Source organism: Callithrix jacchus, chromosome 21 (genome assembly GCF_049354715.1).
Source record: "Callithrix jacchus isolate 240 chromosome 21, calJac240_pri, whole genome shotgun sequence".
NCBI classification, from domain to species: domain Eukaryota; kingdom Metazoa; phylum Chordata; class Mammalia; order Primates; family Cebidae; genus Callithrix; species Callithrix jacchus.
In genome coordinates this window covers 36,126,750-36,148,121 of record NC_133522.1, presented here as the reverse complement: position 1 = coordinate 36,148,121, position 21,372 = coordinate 36,126,750, and the positions used below count along the sequence as shown (strand labels likewise).

The 21,372-nt window shown below is 38.3% G+C and overlaps 1 long non-coding RNA gene across 3 annotated transcripts; it reads right to left on the bottom strand.

Moving 5' to 3' along the window:
• Positions 1-3,564: 3,564 nt before the first annotated feature.
• On the bottom strand, positions 3,565-21,127 carry LOC118149954 (uncharacterized). 3 transcript variants are annotated; one of them, XR_004737729.3, is made up of 5 exons: positions 21,043-21,127; positions 15,307-15,452; positions 9,154-9,236; positions 5,281-5,534; positions 3,565-4,130 (listed from the first exon to the last, which is right to left on the bottom strand). It is a non-coding gene; the product is annotated as an uncharacterized LOC118149954 (long non-coding RNA). The 3 variants fall into 3 exon arrangements; XR_004737731.3 differs by lacking the exon at positions 21,043-21,127 and adding an exon at positions 20,826-21,015; XR_004737730.3 differs by lacking the exon at positions 9,154-9,236.
• Positions 21,128-21,372: the final 245 nt, after the last annotated feature.

Here is a 21,372-nt window from a genome sequence, read left to right as displayed (position 1 = left end):
GGTGAGCCGAGATGGCGCCATTGCACTCCAGCCTGGGTAACAGGAGCAAAACTCCGTCTCTCTAAAAAAAAAAAAAAGAGTCATGCAGACTACAGAAACTTGCCAGAAATTCTGTTTGTATTATTCATAGAAAGGGTGCTGAATTGGTTGGGAAACAAATATTTAAGATAGGCTGAGAAGTTGGAGAAACTGTTTTCCGTCTTTGAAAGAGTTAATATATTTCAAAGAGTTATCAGAGCCAAAGACAAAAAATCTACATCATCTGCTTAGCCACAGTCTGTCTTGATAAATACATTAGGTAGCAACTCAAATAAAAACCAAAATAAACAATTGCTTCACAAAAATAATCAAAGGAAAGTGAATTCAGATGAATTAATCAAAAGTTCTTACTTAAGACAGCATGTACAACTTTAAGGGCTGATTTTTGTAGAAGGATAAACTTGCTAATGGAAATAATGAAAGTATATTAAATTAAAATTTCTTCTGCCATGAACATTGAGGATCTTCTGTTCATCTTGTTTATTTTTTCTTCAGGCAACATTAATATTATCGAATAGATTTAACATATTAATAAATATGTTAACTTTTCTAGATCTTATTTGATGTGAAAGGGACCAGTGGTTTATCACTTATTTAAAATATTGAATTAAAATGATAGCATAAAAACGTATGTGTTTACTGTAAGCATTTCTTAAACTCCAAACCTGGAAAGGCACATTCATTCACCCATCTTCTTCTAGCTTTGTCTCATTTAAAGTGAATCAAAAACTCATACACATTTAAAGCAATCTGCCTATAAAATGATTGGGAAATTTTATGTTGGCGCTGTTTTCTCAATCTTTTACAGTTTGTATTTTGAATCCACATCCAACATTCAACAGTGTTTATTTACATCCTGCCTTTATGAAGTTTTGAAACATATATTTTAGTTTTCATAGAAATAACTCTCATTTTCAAGTTTCATTGAAAATTGTATGACATTTTGCTAAATTGTATTATACAATAAATAGATTGGTAGATAAAAGTGCAACTAATTCTTGATGAGCAACAAATAAAGGTGAAAGCTGCTATAGCACAGTGAACCAGTGAAAAGTTTCCAGCTAATCAAACATTTTACTGAGTTAATACAGATTACATTATTACAAATAGAAAACTCTTTATCAGATCCTGCATTCCATATTCATTGTTTATATTTCATAGTCAACCAAATTTTCCTGCTCTGTGTTGATTTTACTTGTTGATTCTTGGAGGACAGTAATATTCTCTTATTTCTAAATTATCCAAAATATACCTTTTCCATAAAAATGTAAAGAAAGGAAAGCTTTTATTTGTTCTAAGACAATCATTGTCAATGCATTATCATTTTTTGATTTCCTGGGTTTATTTAAAATTCGAATTTAACTGGGTTTTCAAATTGCCCATTTTGTTTGCTAACGCTGGCGATCCTATTAGTAAAGCATGTAATTAAATCTAAACTGGTCTAGTGTCACTAGCGAGTTAAACCTGGGACATAGAAAAGAATCCATACTTGAAAGGCCTTGAATATCGTAGTAAGAATTTTTAAAGCCACTAAGAGAATATCACCAATCATATTTCTAGTAGAAACAGAAACGTAGGAAAGAAGTAACACACCTGGAAGAATGAGTTTTATTTTGACTCTTTCAGGTATTGGCATGGTTGTTGTGTGAATATTATTGTGAAACTTAACACCTGATGTTCTTTATTTGTCAAAGGGTAGGTACAGAAAGGCCTCACATACCCTCAGGGTATGTGAGAAATCAATCAATTGTCCTTGGAAAACCAATGGCAGGTATATTAATATAGAGCATATTTTACTCTCCGTTCTGTAGGTATTGATTACCCACTTTGTAGATCAAGTGCACTCCTAATGTGCTCCATTTCCTTCAGTCATTTGACATGATTATCAACCTTCACTAACACACGCAGGAAGAGAAATGACAATAAAAACCAAATCACTCCAGTTCAGTAACACTATTGAGTAACTCGTCAATGCCAGGCACTGTGTAAGACTGAGGAAATACAAAATTGAGGGCAAAATTTCCTGAACTGAAGGATTTTATTGTGGGGTGTAGAAGCTCATAATTATTTATTGCAAATACAGTGAAAACATTTTATGATAAAGACTATTACCATATGTATATATGTATGTATATGTGCATATATATATATATATATTCCTATGTATGTACTTTAATTTTAATGAAAATGAGAATTGCTCTTTCCTTATTCTGATTAAGTGGAGCATGCAGTGCAGACAACCAACATGCATTATAGAATTGCCTCTGAGGAATTTTTAATGACCAGTATAAAATATGGCCTGAAGACTAACTATATACTGTAATTTTTAACTGCTATGGAGTGAAACAAGAAAGTTGTTAGAGTGCGCTGGGTTAGTCCTGGAAGATTCAAGAAGTATGTTGATTTAATGAATAGACATTAAGTAGTAAGGTAAAATGAAAGAAATAGATATTTTTGCCTGGAAGGAAGAATATGAATAAAATTAATGTGGATGAAGGCATAAGCAGATGAAAAAAAATGTATTCTGGCTAGGCAAGTATATAGAACTCATCTGGGGTGAATAATAAGGTAGAATAGGCAGACAAAATGTGAATGTGCATGACAGTAGGCAGAGAATTTTAACGTTAAGGAAGTTGAAAATAGGTTTTTAGTTTTTTAAAAAAAGAAATCCATATTAGTTATATATTATAAATTATCCAAAACTGAGCTGCTTAAAGCAATACGTATGTGTCATCTCAGTGTTTTTTGTGGGTGAGGAACCTGGAAGGGGCTTAGCTGGATGGTTCTGACTCAGGTGCCTTAGGCTGCAGCCAAGCCAGAAGCTGGGATTGCAATCTCATCGCAGAGCTTGTCTGGGGTTGAAGGGTCTGCTTCCAATCTATCTCAGGTGGTTGTTGAGAGATCTCTGTAACTTTGATAGGGAGACTTCTCCATAGCCTGCCTGAGTGTGTTCACTATGTAGTAGCTGACTTTCCCCAAAGGAAGCAGTGAGTGGAGAGAGAGAGAGAGAGAGAGAGAGAGAGAGAGAGAGAGAGAGAGAGAGAGAGAGAGAGAAGAGATGGAGGGAGGGAGGTAAGGAACAAAAATACATCCAGAAAGGAAACGCTAGTCTTTTAATATCTAATTTCATAAGCAGCACACCATCACTTCTGTTACACACTGTTGGTTACACAGAACAAACCCGATCCAATGAGAAAGAAAAACTACACAAGGACAACTCTCAGAAGGTGGTGATTGAAGTCCCCCTCCAGGGCAAAAAATGTCTTCAGTATTTAATTGTGTGTGTGTGTGTGTGTGTGTGCGCGCATGCGTGTGAGCATGCTCACAAAATAGATTTAAAGCAGTGAGTCTAGAATCCAAAAGATAAGGTAGGAGCCTGTTGTAAAAAATAATGACCTATAAAGACAGATTAAAGAGCTATGTAAGAACAAGTCCATATTAATAAATCTAATGCACAAAGCAGTAAATTCCATTTTTAATTTGCAAGGTCACAAACTCTAAAAAGAGATTGCACATATTTTCTTTCAGTGTTTCATTTCACCAAGACCATGAGTATAGGTATCCCTATAAATATAGGCTAAATTTATAGATATTCTTTCTGATTTCATCTGTTCCTTCCCCCCACCTGCCCCAGGTTTCTGTTTCAGTGATTCTCACACCAGCTAAAACTTTCTCGTGTGCCCCTGGAGCAGTCTTTTGAAAGTCCACATTGCCTTTTATTTACTGTATTTAGCCTAGGAGCATTTTTTGATACTCCTCAGAGCTTTGAAAGCAACTGGTTTTTCTCCCCAGAGGAAATTTGAACAGTTCACAATAGTTGGTAGAATAGCTCAGTTCTTCTTTCTTCCACAAGATGAGACCAAAGATGAAAGGGTGTAATTTTTTTAAAACCACTGTTTCAGTGAGGGCTCCCCCACCACCTGAAGATCAATCATATGGAAAACAGAAACTTCTTCAGCACAAAGTTGACTTCTCAATAAAGAGCAAAGAAAAAGTGCCGGAGAGTTGGAGACAGGAACATGCCCACAATGGGATAAATACGTTCCCAAGAAAAAACAACGGCATCCAGCAGCTGATTCAAATTCAATAAGCTGTAAAAGAATAGGCATAGAGTTACGGGTATCACTTAAAATCTCCCCTGAGTGTGAAACATGTGGCTTAAAAACAGAAGTCCATATACTTTCTCGCTTTCAGTGATCTTTGATGAGCAAATCTGAGCTAACCTAATTACTTCAGCAGAATTCCAAACTGAAGTATGATTACAGAGTTAAGCAGGCATTAGCAGTGAAAATTTAATTTATGTGTCAATTTGTTACATAACTACAGATTAGTTTAGGTGCAATCGTAGCAATATTTTTGTCTCTCTGGTGTATTGGGAGCTATATTCACAAGATCTACTTTCATGAATAAAACATTACTGGGTCTATTCCAATGTCAGTTGGGGTAACTAAAGCAAAAATTGCCTCTGGGACAAAAGATGGCATTGAAGTGAAGACACCGTCACCTTGGGCTGTGGTGTCACATACAACTATAGGGCATAGAAAAGAAAAACTCTTCATTAAGGTCATTTTTCAAATGTCACACTAGCTACTCATAAGCCCAGAAACAAGAATCGATTCTCCAAAGTATGCTTTATATATCTACAGTTCAACCTTAAAGTCATCTCTTATACAACTAAAAGAGACGCGCGTGCGTGCACACATACACACGCTTTTCAAACAGCATATCAAAAAAAATAACTAGAATAATCTCCAAACTGAAAATTTAAAGTTCCAAATGATTCAATGAAATCCTAAAAATGACAAAAATAGAATATAAGCATTCTAAAGGTTTAATTTGATTGGCTTCAAACATTAGTATTCAAAATTACAATGTTTTTTTTTCCCCCCCAATAGTCTTTCCTTCTTTCATTGATTTATTCACAAATGTCTAGCCTACTTTTCATTTGGGTTTTATTTGGCATAATGCATATTTATATATCTTGTCTGAAACAAGGAAAATATTTTTCTACATGAAACCAACTACATTCTATTAGTAATACTTACATGACCAATTAAACAAAATTTAGGGATTGAACAAATTAATTCCCCCAATATCTAAGTGTTAATTTCAAAGTCATTTAATTAAAATCCTCTTGGACATCTGTTGTGGGTTGAATTGTGTCCCCCAAAAAGATATGTGGAAGTCCTAAACCTAGCACTCAACCTTTGCAGTTGTAAACCAGTTAAAATTAGGTCATACCTGATCAGGGTGAGTGTTAATCCAATTACCAATGTCTTTGTAAGACGAGGGGAATTTGGAGAAACACAAGCACACACAGAGGGAAGAAGCCATGTGAAGCCAGGGGCAGAAACGGGAGTGATGCAGCTATAAGCCAAGGATTGTGACAGCCATTTGAAGCCAGGAGCAGCAAAGAAGGATTCTTCTCTACAGCCTTCTAAGGAAGCGGGCATGACCCTGCTGACAGCTTGATTTCAGACTTTTAGTCTCCAGAACTGTAAGAAAATAAATTTCTCCTGTTTTAAATTGCACAAAGTACAGGAATTTGTTAAGGCAGACCTAGGAAACAAATACACATTGTCTCCAAAAAGAAATCTTAATTCATTAGTACCACTGTTCCTCTTTATGTAATGTTTGTTTTACTCGGATGACTTCAAGATTGACTCTTTATTTCTGGTTTCCAGGAGCTTGGGAGTGATGTATTTAAGTTTGATTTGTTTAGTATTCATCTTGATCAAGTTGCTTCAAAATCCATAGATTTGTGGGTTGTTGTCTTTGTTTAAAGTTTGGAAAAATTTTGGCCATTATTTCTTTAATATTTTTGAAATCTAATATTCTAATATATCTGTTTTTTTCTGTTTCTTTTTCTCCTGTGTTTCAATTTGGTTAATTTCTATGGACCCAAATTCAAATTTACTTATTCTCCCCTCCGTGCTATCCAACTGGCAGAATAAGTCATCAAAGAGATTTGCCTTGGATACCATGTATTTTGTTTTTAGCATATTCATGTGACTATTATCTCTGTGCTGAAATTCTCCTGAGTCTGTGGATTTTGTCTATTTTTCCACCAGATCCCTTAATGTGTCAATTATTAAAATTACCATCTGATAGCTCCGCTATCTCTGAGTCTGATTTTTTATATCTGTGTTTGTGTGTGTGTGTTCTAATCTTTTATCCAGTACCAAATTTCACATGTAGAATATCAGTAGAGACTGAGGCAAATAGTATTTATGCCCAGGGAAAGGCATGAGTGTAGGTCTTTCAGTCAAGCTGGATTTTATCCTTGTGCATGTATGTGCATGCATGCGTGCATGCATGTGTTGGGGGGTGGGGATGGATGGGAAGGGAATTTGAGTCTGTCTATTCAAGAGTGAGAGGGGTTTCAATTTCTCGTTGCCATCATGCCTTCACTGCATCACAGACTTCACAGTCCTCTTGCAGTGGGCCACTGTTACCATCTACTTAAATTAGAACCCGGTGTGCTGGAGAGGTTTTCTCAGGGTTCCAGTTCTCTCCGAGCTTTCAGAAGTTCCTGCATGCTTCCAGCACATGAGGTCTCTTTCCATGCTCTTGCCCCTTTCCTCAATGACAGACCATGTAACTGTGATCTGGAGCTAGCCTTGCAGTGGAAACAGGGTAATTCTTGATTCTCCCAGTCTACCTTGTTGTGCTCCCGGGTCTCGGATGTAGGCTTTTAAAAAAATCATTACTTCTCAGCCTCTTCATGGCAGCCAAATTCTTTCTTATATCTATGGTAGGTTTGGGGAAGGAGAAACTTTTCTGTCCCCTCTTCAAAGGTAGCAGAATTCTGCTTTGTATTCCTTGTAGGATCATGGTCCTATGAGGTTTTCCTGTCTTCTAGCAGTTTTTACTTCTCCACCTTACACAGAAGCAGAGGATCTTTCCTTGGGCCATGGGAACAGGAGTGCTTCATGTTTTTTCATTTGAGAAAAGGGTCTAGAGGAGCAAGCAGTGTTTCCTGACTCCTCCAGTGGCAGCCAATCACCTCCTGTATGCCTGTACTACCAAGAGGGGTCTCTTCTGCCTTGTCCCAATCTTGAGCACTGGGTGGAAGCCCTTGGTAAGAGCTTGCAAATACATATACACTCCCCTTGTGCCTTCCATTCCCAGCTACACCAAAGGGAAACACTGGCGCACACTTGGCCTTTAGGAATTTCTTAAGATTTTTAGCTTATTGCTTCTTACTGGTTACTACAGTGGTCCCCTCTTCCTCCTGTGCTCTTGAAAAGGTGAAGCAGGTTATGTGCCCATATTCCCGTGGAATGGTGCCACTCTTTGGAATTTCATTCATTTTATTGCCATGGAATGGACCTCACCAATCTGGTACATAAAAAATAGGTATTATTTTGTAAGTTATCCAGCTTTTTCTTCTTGTCAGATCAGGAGTTCCATTCTCTTGAGGCTCTTTGCATCCTTAGGGGAAGCAGAACTCAGTGTATCCTTTTTTTTTTTTTGAGACTGAGTTTCGCTCTTGTTACCCAGGCTGGAGTGCAATGAATGGCATGATCTCGGCTCATGGCAACCTCCGGCTCCTGGGTTCAAGCAATTCTCCCGCCTCAGCCTCCCAAGTAGCTGGAACTACAGGTGTGTGCCACCCTGCCCAGCTAATTTTTTTTTAATTTTTAGTAAAGATGGGGTTTCACCATGTTGACCGGGATGGTCTGGATCTCTTGACCTCATGATCGACCTGCCTCGGCCTCCCAAAGTACTGGGATTATAGGCATGAGTCACCGCACCCGGCCCGTATTTTCTAACTTCACAACTATGGCATTCTGATGCACATTTTTGGTTAAATGCCACTTTTAATACAATACTAAAATAGTTTAACACCCCTCAAGAATATATAAAAAAATCTACAGGGAAATATTAGGAAATATAATAATTCTGTCTAGGATAGATGACATGCTTCCTTAGAAATTCTTTCTAGAAAAGGTAAAATTTAAATTTGGTCTCAAAGGATGTAAAGAGATTATTAGACAAAATAATTTTGATGCACAGCCATGCTTAAGAATTATTGAGTTATATTCATGAATAAAGTGCACAAAGAGTTGTTATAAAGAGTGTGGCACGGTTGTTTGTAACAGCAGAAATCTGGAAAAGATTCAAACGTCTGACAAAGTTAGAGTCTCTTTAAATAAATTATAACACATTATGAAACAGAATGCCAGGTAGTCCTATATGAAAACAAAGCGATTGATTTTTAAGTTTGACAAAATACTTTATAAAAATACATGCAAATAATTATTTTATACGTATATGTGTGTATACATAAGCACACATGCATGTAAAGGAAGAGAGATGCATAATTGAATTTTTTGTTATTGACATTTTCAATTAAGTTTTTCTTTATTAATTGCTCATATTTTTAAAATGCTTCCATATATTCCTTTAATCTTGATACCTAGAAAATAAAAGGCATTAAAATAGGTGAGATTAGAATAAAATAAAAAATCCAGAGATGATATTAGTACACACACACGCACACACACACACACACACACACACACACACAAACGGTGCTTTGAGTTCCATACCTAATGCTAAAAATGATTTTAGCTCTAACCTAATTTGGATCAAAATCTACACACTTTGTTCTGAGTTTTCCAGCAATCACTGAAGAGATGTAATCATCTTGTAGAATTCACAGTATTCAGAAGATAGAAAAAGATAGACTTCCAAGAAAGACATATTTATTCTTGGTATTAGGATTGGAGAAAAATTTCTGGGTCCTTATGTACAGAACACAACCACTAATGGAGTATGCAGCATACTCAACAGCAGTCTGGTGGTAAAGAAAGACATGATTTGCATAACTGTTTCTTTGGGAGTTATTTGCATGAGAAAAATGTGTCATAGAGATGGGGATAGCAATTTCAGGTGGATAACATAAAGTGGCCCAGATGAGTTCTGAGCTCCTTTCTGATTTGGCTTACACAACAGGTTGAGTTTTAAAGCATAAAGGAATAGACACATCTGCCTGGTATTTGTCTATCTGTAGTGTTTCTCTTGCTTCATCTTTGGCAAAAAAACTGATGGCAAGTTTTAGATCCTATTCTCCTATGAGAACCAAAAATGCAGCTATCCCATACTGACCTCTCCTGAGTGGTGAGGAATGTGATACAGACATATGCTTAAGCAGAAGTCACTCTGTTCCTACAAGCTGGAGTCGCAGGAACCTGAAAACAGAGTCAAAATCATCACCCAGAACTAATTCCAGCTCCACTTTAACAAGCAAACCAGTGACCAATCAAGACCTCAACTCTCATCACTATCGCACCTATGGCAACAACTTAACTCCAGAAAGACTGTGAAGTCATTGTAATGCAGGGCAGGCAAGCCCCCAGTTTGGGGTTTAGCCTGGGAGGGTTCTTGGCTTTGCCCAGGAAAGAATTAAAGGGTAAGCTGGTGGTGTTAAACAGATGGGTTAAGCAGCAATTTTTGTTGAAGCAGCAATGTACAGCAGCAGAGGTACTGCTCCTGATGACCATGACTGCCCTATAGGCAGTGAGCCCAGAAAAGCAGCTCAGAGGCACTTCTGCAGTCCTGTTCATACTCATTTTTATTTATATGCAAATTAAGGGGTGGTTTATGCAGAAATTTCTAGGGAAAGGGTGGTAACTTCTGGATTGTTGTGTTGTTGCCATGGAAAGGGACAGTAACTTCCAAGTGTTGCCATGGCAATGGTAAACTGACATGGTACGCGAGTGGGTGTGTCTATGGAAAGCAGCTTTAGCTTTGGCCCTGTGTAAGCTAATCCTTAATTTGGTCCGGAGTGCAAGTCCCACCTCCAGAGTTGCGTCTGGCCTCCTACCTCAAATATATGCAAATGATGATGACCGTACATTATTAAAAACAGTAGCAACAACAAGAAAACAAACAAAAACCAAACAAAAGCAAAACTCATGAACAACCAGCACCTGTCACACAGTAGGCAATGTAAATTTAAGGTGTCCTTCTGTATTAAAAGGTTTAAAAAATTAATTCAAAGATAGAGGAAAGCCTTCATTGTTTAAAACAGTTGGGCATGCAAGTTGGATAAACAACGTGGGATACCCAAAATGATGAAGCTTTATTTAGAATATTTGATTGTATTTTTCTTGTTAGTAATTAAACAAGGCTAGTTTTCAACTAAATCTATTTCATGACAGTAAAGCCAGGCCGTCTGCGTATAAAACTGTGTCTCTTTCTGCTTTAGCGAAGAAGTCATCATGAGAGCTACAGTGAAAATGATGCAGAGTAATTAAGATAAGTGAAAAAGAAGTGATGTCCCTGTTTTATCCCTCCGGAAAAATTATCTCAACACTGAAAGGATTGTTTTTACCAAGCCTGAACTTCAAAACAGGTTCTGTATAAACATTAATAAATACAGTTCTACGAGCTCTTGAATTTTAGCCTTGAGGTTATTACAGTCTCAGAAAAAGGCTGAAGAAAGGTCATTTAGAAAAACCACGTTTTATTTTACTCTAACAAGGTGATAAAGAATATAACAGAAAAGCTACCAATGAAATGAGGATTATGAGAAAGTTGAAATTGCCTTGAAGCTGCTCTCGTGTATTCTTGGTATTTGGGACTGCTAGAAAAATGTTAAAAAGCATCAAAAATCTAGAAGGAAGTTCAACTTAAAGATAGCAGCCTGAGTGTGCCAGTGGGTGAGGTTTGCTATTTAGGGTTGTCAGATAAACAAGAAGATGTTTATTTCAATTTGTTTCAATATCAGTGTGCCCCAAATACTTCGTGGGACATACTTATACTTTTAAAATATTGTTGTGTATCTGAAATTAAAATGTGACTGGGTGTCCTGTATTTATTTCCTAAATTGGGCAACCATATCCTCTCTCTTTTGATACTCACTTAAAATTTCAGAAAAATAGAAAAATGAGTAAATCCACAATTGCAAAGGAAGTGTGGTTTGGGGGGATTGGTGAAGGCATCAGCAGAGGGAGAAAGTTTAACAAAATGGTGTGAAAGAAAGCAGGTGGAATAATGTTGGCAAAGCAAAATGTAGGAAGTTGGCTGCTCAGAATTTCTGAGATGGAATAGCAACAGAGGCAGCTGGCCTGCCCGCCAGCACCCTGGAAGGTCTGGTCTTAGGGAGTGTGAATGGAATTAGAAGAAAAGCTGTAACCCGAAGAGTTGTTCTCCTACGTGTCCCAGCATCACAGGCAGAACTGCAGACAGCTAAGCTTTTATATTTCCTGCCAATATAATAAAGATAACCATAGTAACAAACAGTTTTCCCAGCAATGAAAAGAAGCATTTGGCAGAAATAGGCAGATATGTTAGAATGGTTGCCCTCCACTTGAGACTGGCTTCTCAACATCTCACCCTCATGCAAAGCCTTCCCAGCATATGTGAAAAATTCAAAGCATGTTTAACCATAATGATTAGAAAGATACTTAATACTAGGACAGTAAGTGAGGGCAAACGGAAACGATGCCACGTGAATATTGCTAGGTAGCAGCCCAACAAAGAGAAACGGGGATTGTTCAGACTTGCTTCTCCAGGACAGAAAATCAAGCAGGGATTAAAGATAGAGGTTAAATTGAAGAATGTACGTGCCTCTGGCTGGAATAACTTCAGTGATTTCTCTCTTGAAAAATTAAAGTTTTGGATAATGAGTCTGAGAAGCAGGAGGAGCTCGGAACTCTGACATATATTGTAGCTGTGTTTTTATTGTTTAGCCTCCACAGTAAAGGCAGTAGCCTCTTAAGAGAAGAGTCCCTTTACCGCTTATGGCAAAGGGTTCAGAAGTGAACTTCTGCATGATTAAAAGCTTTCATCAAAAATATCCCCACTGGTTAACTGAATCTTTCTGTTGAGTGTATTCATAATTAATCAACACTAACAAAAAGCCTAGAGGTGGCAGTGACCCTTTACAAGCTATTACTAAGAATGCATTGTTTTGGAAGGTCCAGGTAGGTGGATCACAAGGTCAGGATTTCGAGACCAGTCTGGCCAAGATGGTGAAATCCCATCTTTACTAAAAATACAATAATTAGCTGGGCTTGGTGGCAGGAACCCATATTCCCACCTACTTGGGAGGCTGAGGCAGGAGAATAGTTTGAACCCGAGCAGCAGAGGTTGCAGTGAGTGAAGATCAGGCCACTGCAATCCAGCCTGGGCGACAGAGTGAGACTCCATCAAAAAAAAAAAAAAAAAAAAAAAGAATGCATTGTAATTAAGTATTTTCCAGCAGTTTTCTTTTTTTGCAAAAACATTAGAAAATATGACTTTAGTAACTAAGAGTATTTAAAGAAAATATGGAAAGCAGAGAGAATAAAGAGTAGCTTTATGAACTATGCATATATATATATATGGCCTAAGTGAGACTTTTATCTTATTTTACATACAATTTTTTGGCTCTGCAACCTATATGGGACCACACTGAAAGAAGCTGGTTTTCTCCTGAAAGAGAAATGGCAAGTTTCTGGAGAACTGAATGTATAAAAGTTATGTTGAACTGTTTCCTCCTTAGAAGTTGTTCATGTGAAAAATTACACTGCAAGCTACAGAAAGCCCATAGAGGCTAGGGAGTAAAACTGGTGGCCAACAGACCAGTCTGATGTCTTGATTAGGAGACAGCACACAAATAGCCAATAAGAAGTGCACACCTGAGGTCTCTGAGAAGAAAATTCACACTTATTCAAAAAGAGCAACGGCAGTTTCAGCCCAAAACATGAAGACATTGTTGAGTTCCAGAAAATGGATATTCTAGGTGCTAATCAAGTGTTCTTGGCCCTAACGGGAAAAATCATCCAGGGTTCTTTAGGCAAAACTTTCTTTCCTGATTAATTAAAGCAGTTTAATTAAATGTATACATGAGATAATAAAACTCTCCCATCCAGAATAGAATACAGATGCAAAAACTGTGGAAACAAGTAATGTTAGTAGAAAGCTTGTTGTTGAAATCAAGCAAGGAGTAGAGTTCTTTGCTAATTTTAAGAAGAATTAGAGCTTTTGATTTTAGGTTTTTGTTGCCTTTTAATCTATTTTAATTAAAAGGCCCTGCAGAAGCAAAGGTATATTCCGATGAACTGCAGTCTCAAAATCCACATATCACTTTTCATTGTTTATTATTTTGTCTATTCGGAGGCAGACGTTCTATATTTGTGGGAAGATCTAAACAGAAAGAACTAAGTGGTAGACTATGTTTTCAAAGATTGGCATTTGATTTTTTAAAACCATTGAACCAAATCCTGTATTCAAAACCAGAAGCCAGTTTAGGATGGTTTTCTTTGTTAAAGCAATAGTAGGGCATGGTCTGGCTCTTCCACACAAATAAATGGTGTTCATTGATTAAAAAAAAAATTCTGTGTACTTTTCCCTTTATGAGATGGCATCTGTTTCTCTGCTTTAAGTCGACCTTCGGACTTACTTTGGCCGAGAGAATACAGTGAAGGGAACCATGTGCAGAACCTAAGGCAGATGTCAGTGGTGGTACATGTTTCCATGCTCTCTCAGAACTATGTCACTGTCCTGTAAACAAATCTAGACAAGCCTGTGGGATTCAGACACCATATGAAGAGATCCCAATTATCCCAGCTGAGGCCATCCTAGACTTGTTTGCAGCCAGTTCATTCTGTAGAATGTGAAAAAGACCAGCCAAGATCATCAGAGCCACATTTGCCACACCAATGGCTAACGGCAGCTATCTGCCTGAGCCCAGCTATGACCAGACTACTCAGCTAACGTGGAGACTCATAAGCAATAAAGGATATTTTTGGTTCTATAATCCACTGAAATTGATTGGATTGTTACACAGCAGTAGCTAACTGACACAGGAGACCAGTGGTAGATTTAGAGACCAAGCAATTAAAATGGGATGTGTTTCATTTCCTTTAAATATATATAGCTGAATGTAGCAAAAGTTTTCTGAAATATTAAAAATATATATATAAAAAGTCAGCCCTGAGAATCAGACAGGCCCGAGAGAGAAGTTCAGCTACAAGTGCAAAAATGTGTCTCTTAAGAGGAGTAAAGAATGTCTACGATAATTCTGGTGGTTATGTCTTGGAGGCTAAAAGAGCAAGGTAAAAGTGCAATGGTAAAGTCAGGGTCCTTTTTGCAGGACAGAGTGGCAATTCAACAGAGAAGTAAAAAAAAAAAAGAAAAGAAAAAAGAGTTAGTTTAGATTTTGGCTCTACAAACAAAATTTCCTGTAATAGCTTCATTTATATCCACATACTTCTATGTTAAGACGCATATCAAGAAGAAAGGTTTTAGCTTCTGTTACTCCATCTTCCTTTGTAGGGTTTTCAAATGTGTTTCTATTCAGTTATTTGTGTCCCTACACAGGGTGCAGGTTTTTAAATTTCTATATGAAAAGCTGTGCTATAGCAAGAGCTGTGCTTTTGCTTATCAGAAAAGGACACCCAACCTAGGCAACATAGAGAGACTGTGTCTTTACAAAAAAATTTAAAAATTCGCTGGGCATGGTAATGCACACCTGTAGTCCCAGCTGCTTGAGACACTGAGGCAAGAGGGTCACTCGATCCCAGGAGTTCAAAGCTACAATGAGATATAACCTTTTTTCCTAGATAATTACTTCTTAAGAGAAAGCAAAATCCAGCCTGACATGAAATCACTCAGCAAGGAGATGGCAGATACAGGATATTTTCTTGAGAAATGGAAGGAAGTATGGAGGCTGGGACCCATTCTAATTCTATGCAAATCTAGGCTTTGCATGGCAGAGAAGGTGACTAAAGGTTGCCCTCCAGTAGAGAGGATACAGGACTAATTGTCCTGAACTGAGGCTGGTAAAACAGCAAGGTCTTGAGCTATGGGTTTCTCATTGATCTTTTAAACTGCTTACATTATTTTTATCATCAATTCCTAAAACTACCTTAACTCCCTGCCTTGAGACTCAGTGGGATTATTCCTCCCAGAACAAAAATGTATTGAAAGATTAAGAGTGCAACTTAGGAATTCAGTGACATTCAACACTGGTAGCCCTCCTCTGGAAAACAACAGCATGGCTTCTGCCTCCATATGAGAAGAATGCCTGACTTCTTGGAAATGACTGAATGGTTCATTCTACCATCATTTTTCCCAGAAAGATAAGAACACAGGTATTTTATTTCCCTGTTCTTTTCTTAAAGCAACGTTGGATATTATTTGTGCAACTTAAGACTTGATTACCCTTAACTCAGGAGTCGGGATTTGTACCAAAATCATCTTCTGACTAGCAGCACTAAAGCTTCTCCAGTCTGCCTTTTCTGACTCTAAACTGTTTCACACTTATGTTACCTTTGCATTACAGCATTCACTGTTCCACTGGCTTGCTTCCTCTTTGTCTTGCTCTTTTCTTCCTTCCTTCCCTCTCTCTCTCTGGCCTAAAAAGCACTGGAAAAATCCTTTTCCATTATTGATGGTCTCGCAGGCAGAGAAGATGCCTAAAGATAAAGAATTGAGAAATTTACCTAGAAGTTCTAGAACATGGACAGGGAGGTATAGGTCAGTTTTCTATTGCTAATGTAACACATCATCACATATCTGGTGGTTTAAAGCAACAAAAGTTTATTATCTTAAAGTTCTGGTGGTCAGAAATGCAAAACTGAGTCTTAAGGGGCTAAAATCAAGGTGTAAACAGAAAGGATATAGAAGGGATATTTGTTTGCCTTTTCTAGAAGCCACCTGCATCCTTGGGCTCATATCCTCTTCCTCCATCTTCTAAGTAGCTCACATAGCATATTCTCTCTTTGACTCTGCTTCTCTCCTCTTTGTCATTATGCAGAATTTTTTCTGACTCTAAATCTGCTTTCTTCCTCTTAATAAAGACCCTTGCAACTACATTGGATCCAACTGGATAATCCAGATCATCTCCCTATCTCAAAGTCCTTGATTAAATTATATCTGCAGAGTCCCTTTTGCCGTGTAAGGTAACATATTGACAGGTTTTGGAAATTAGAACATGGACCTCCGTAGGGGCTGTTATTCTGCATACAACGGAAGAGTAACAAGGAAAATATTTTTTGAGGTATTCTTTGAGCATGAACTAGTTCCTAGGAAACTGTATTAGTTTGTTTTCATGATGCTAATAAAGACCTACCCAAAACTGAATAATTTATAAGGCAAAGAGATTTAATGGACTAACAGTTCCACATGACTGGGGAGGCCTCACAGTCATGACAGGAGGCAAAGGAGGAGCAAAGGCACATCTTACATGAGGGCAGGCAAGAGCATGTGTGCAGGAAAACTGTCCTTTATAAAACCATCAGATCTCATGAGACTTATTTACTACCATAACAGTACGGGAAGAACCATCCCCATGATTCATTATCTCCATGTGGCCCTGCCCTTGACACATGAGGATTATTACAATTCAAGGTGAAATTGGGTGAGGATGTAGCAAAACCATATCATTTTGTCCTTGACCCCTCCCCAATCTGATGTCTTCACATTTCAAAACCAACCATGCCTTCCCTGTAGTACCCAAATGTCTCAACTAATTTCAGTACTAACTCAAAAGTCCATAGTCCAAATATCTCATCTGAGGTAAGGCAAGTCCATTCTGCCTATGAGCCTATAAAATCAAAAACAACACTTCCTAGATACAATGGGGATACAAGCATTAGATAAATACCTCAATTAAAAATGGGAGAAATTGGCTCAAACACAGGGGCTACAGGCCCTATGAAAGTCCAAAATCCAACAGGGCAGTCAAATCTTAAATCTCCAAAATGATCTCCTTTGACTCTATGTCTCACATTAAGGTCACGGTGATGCAAGAGGTGGGTTCCCAGGGTCTTGGGCAGCTCCACCTGTATGGCTTTGCAGGGTACAGACTCACTCCTAGCTACTTTCATGAGCTGACATTGAGAGTCTGCAGCTTTTCCAGAAGCACGGTGAAAGCTGTTGGTGGACCTACCATTCTTGGGGCTGGAGGAAGGTGGCCCTTCGTGTCAGTGCTTCAACCCCACATTTCCCTTTCCAACTTCCCTAGTAGAGGTTTTCCATGAGGGCTCTGCCCCTAGAGCAAACTTTGGTTTAGACATCCGGGCATTTGTATACATCCTCTGAAGTCTAAGGCATAGATTCCCAAATCTCAATTTTTGACTTCCCTGTACCAGTAGGCTCAACACCACATGGAAGCCACCAAGGTTGGGGCTTGCATCCTCTGAAGCCATGGCCCAAGCTGTATCTTGGCCCCTTTTAGCCATAGCTAGAGTGGCTGGGGTGAAGGGCACCAAGACCCGAGGCTGCACACAGCAGGGATGTGCTGGGCCTGGCCCACAAAATCATTTTTTCCTCCTAGGCTTCTAGGCCTGTGATGGGCGGGCTGATGCAAAGCTCTTTGACATGTCATGGAGACATTTTCCCCATTATCTAGTGATTAACATTCGGCTTACGCAAATTTCTGCAGCCAGCTGTAATTTCTCCATAAAAAAACAGTTTTTCTTTTCTATTGCATCATCAGGCTGCAAATTTTTGGAATTTTCATGTTCTGTTTTTTTTTTTTTTTTTAAACCGAGTGCTTTTAACAGCAACCCAAGTCACGTCTTGAATGCTTTGCTGCTTAGAAGTTTCTTCTGCCTGATACCCTAAATCATCTCTCTTAAGTTAAAAGTTCTACAAATTTCTAGGGCAAGGGAAAATGCTGCCAGTCTCTTTGCTAAAATAGAGCAAGAGTCATCTTTAATCCAACTCCCAACAAGTTCCTCAGCTCCATCTAAGACCACATCAGCCTGGATTTCGTTGTCCATATCATTATCAGCATTTTGGTCAAAGCCATTCAACAAGTTGCTATGAATTTCTAAACTTTCCCACATTTTCCTGTCTTCTTCCGAGCCCTCCAAAATGTGCCAGCCTGTCTGTTATCCAGTTCCAAAGTTACTTCCACATTTTTGGCTATCTTTAACAGTAGCACCCCACTCTGTAGGTACCAATTTATGGTATTAGTTTGTTCTTTTGCTGCTTATAAAGACATATGCAGGACTAGGTAATTTATAAAATAAAGAGGTTTAATGGACTCACAGTTCAACATGGCTGGAGAGGCCTCACAATCATGGCAGAAGGCAAAGGGGGAGCAAAGGCATGTCTTACATAGTGGCAGACAAGAGTGCATGTGCAGGGAAACTGAGTTTTATAAAACTATCAAATCTAATGAGACTTATTCACTACCACAAGAACAGTATGGGGGATACTGCCCCCATGAGTTACATAAAATTCTCAATTAAAAATAAATTGCTTAAAATGGTCTATTTTAGGAGACATTTTGAAAACCTTAAAAGATATTCAATGATTTTTGTAGTCATTAACATAAATAAGAACACTTTTTCTACTAATGTTTTGACTTGGGTTGACCCATGACTTAATAAATAATAGCAAGATTGTTTTGAAACTCAATTTCAGATGACACAGATATTTATCTGTGGCTTGTACTAACAATCCAGAAGGCATAAATCTGAACAATACTTTTGGCTTCCCATATATAAATTGGTATGTAATATCTTCTGGAATTTTAGCTTTTGGAGAATGTCAATTCTATAATTAACCTATGATCAACCTATTGCTCCCTTTTAGAACAAAGTTATTGTATCAGTAAACCATAAGATAAAAAATAGATATTCTGTAAAAACATTTATTCAGAAACCATTACCTCTTATTTAAGGGAAATGTATAATAGCTCTTAAATACTGACTCTTAAGACTTTTTGACCCTACATTTCTTGTATGTCCAAGATAAAGAAGCAAATTTTCTGAATGTCTTTTCTATTCTGGTCATTATATCAGAACTGGAAAGTGAGATGGTAAGAGAATCAAGTTACAGAAACATAATGTCAATAACTTTTCTCATTTTACAATTCAGGAATCCCACTAGAAGGATTTGGGCTCCCAAACTGAAGGTACAGTGCTATGGTCTGAACGTGTGTGCCCTCTAAAATTCATAGGCTGAAATTCTAACCCCATGGTGATGGCATTAAGAGGTGGGTTTTTGAGAGGTGATTAGGTAATGAAGGTGGATCTCCTATGCATGGGATTAGTATCCTTATTAAATGAGGCTGAAGGGAGGTTGTTTGCCTCTTCCATCATATGAGGATGCAGCAACGGAGATGCCTTCTATGAACCAAGAAGTGAGCCTTCACTTGATAATGAATCTTCCAGTGCCTTGATTCTCAGCCTTCAGACTGAGAATAAATTTCTGTTTTTTATAAGCCACCTAGTCTATGGTATTTTGTTATAACAACTTGAATGAACTAAGACATGCAGTCTGCTAATCCTGTTTAGTCGCTGTTTTACTTATTTATTTATTTTTGAGACAGAGTCTCGCTCTATCACCCAGGCTAGAGTGCAGTGGCATGATCTTGGCTCACTGCACCCTCCGCCTCCTGGGTTCAAGCGATTCTTCTACCTCTGCCTCATGAGTAGCTGGGACTACAGGCATGCGCTACCAGGCCCGGCTAATTTTTGTAGTTTTAGTAGAGATGGGGCTTTACCATATTGGCCAGGCTGGTCTCAAACTCCTGACCTCACGATCTGCCCGCCTTGGCCTCACAAAGTTCTGGGATTATAGGCATGAGCCACCAACCCCTGCCTCTCAGTTCTGTTTCTATGGCAATGTTAACTTAAGCTAACTTATTCCCAATATATCCTGCTATTATTTAAAAGGATCCTCAATACATATATTGGTATTAAAAGCCTGAGGATGAGCAAGCTCTGAGAGACGGGACAGGGCCATAGAAATGTCACTGTCCTTGGTGTTTGAAGATGGCAGTACCTACCAACAAAGGCAGTGCTACCCGGTTAAGTTCAAGTTATGTGACTTGGCAGCAGACTTAAGCCATGTGCCTGGTACTGGATTGTACTCTGCTGCTCGATTTCCTCTATCCCTAGCCGAGTATGTCCTTTCGCTATGGGCGAAGCTCTGCTTTTCATACCTGGCATTAATATTATTTGTTCTATTTGTTTACTGATGAATATTTCAGGCTAAGCGAAGCTCCTTGCCTTCCACAAATCAAGAACAAATGTTTTGGCTTCTCAGATTAAATGACCAGGAAATCTAACCCTTTCAGCTACATCACACAGATGAGTTCCTTCTCCTGTCTTAATAGTCAAGGTAAACATTTTGGCAAGGATGGAAACAGATTAAACGGTAACAAAACCAGGTATTCTCTGAAGACTTTTATAAACCAAACATCTAAAACATAAGAAGTGTAAATCCTGGTAGTAAATAATCTGTTTCTAGTTTAGACTAAGATACATGTGCATGATAATGCCTAGACAATCAAATATTAAAATTTGGACTCTTCGGAGAAGTCAGTCAGCAGCAACTCGTAGCTCTGTGTCCTGTGGACCTCACAGGCTTGGTTCTCCATAGTGCCACCCTCTGGCCTTTTCAATATATGCAGTCTTCAGCAAGCATTTCCTTGAGAATCTACAACAAAATTAGCATGTGCTAAACACAGGGAAGGTAGATATGAAAGGGCTTACTCTGGTTCTTTGAGAGAAGTATAAGAGTTTTAAGACCTATTAGCATCTTGAGGTATCAAAATAGACAAGTGGCCAATTAAAAATGTAAATAAAAGGGGATGGGAAAAGGGAAGAAAAAGAGCAAGAAAGAGCATGCTCTCATTAGTGAGGTAAGGTATGTATTAAAGAAAGTAAATAATAAGCCAAAACAACATAGGAAAAAATAAGGCAGCATCAACTGAAGTATGATGAAATGGATAGAGGTTTGGAATGATGGCTAAGTTATGCTGTAAGTTCCAACTTCTAAGAGGCTGACTGATTCTGGTTACACAAGACATACTGGATAAATATATGCACCTTTTAAAAGAAAACTTGTCCGATTGCGGTTTTGGGAGCTTGTCCTCTGTTTTCATTTTCTCTCTCCTGTTCAGCCCACCCTTCTTACTTACAGTGCATCCTTGTTACTCAGCATCCCAACATTTTCCAATAATCATGTGCTTCATTGAGCAGCCGTGACCATCTCTTCTTGCTCGTCTGTGCTCAGTTTAATAATGAGCACATCCCTTTTTTTTACCTGTAATTTCTTAGGTTTTCACATGACTGACGGAGCTGCAGCAGAAATCACAAGGGGAGCTGCCCTGCAGAGAGAGCCAATCCATGAGGTATGGCAAGAGTGTAAGGACAGAAAGTACTTGGGCTCTTTATGACGTCCTTGAACCGCTAAATTTGCCAACTTGGGAGCTGCCCCATTTCAGTATACATCGCTCTGTTCAGTAACAGATACTGTCCACTATTTAAGATATTTTGAGTTGAGATTTTTATTCCATGCATACAAATGCATCCAAATTAATATATTCTCTAACTTGTTATCTGGTTACCTCATGTTTCATCAATACTTTTATGT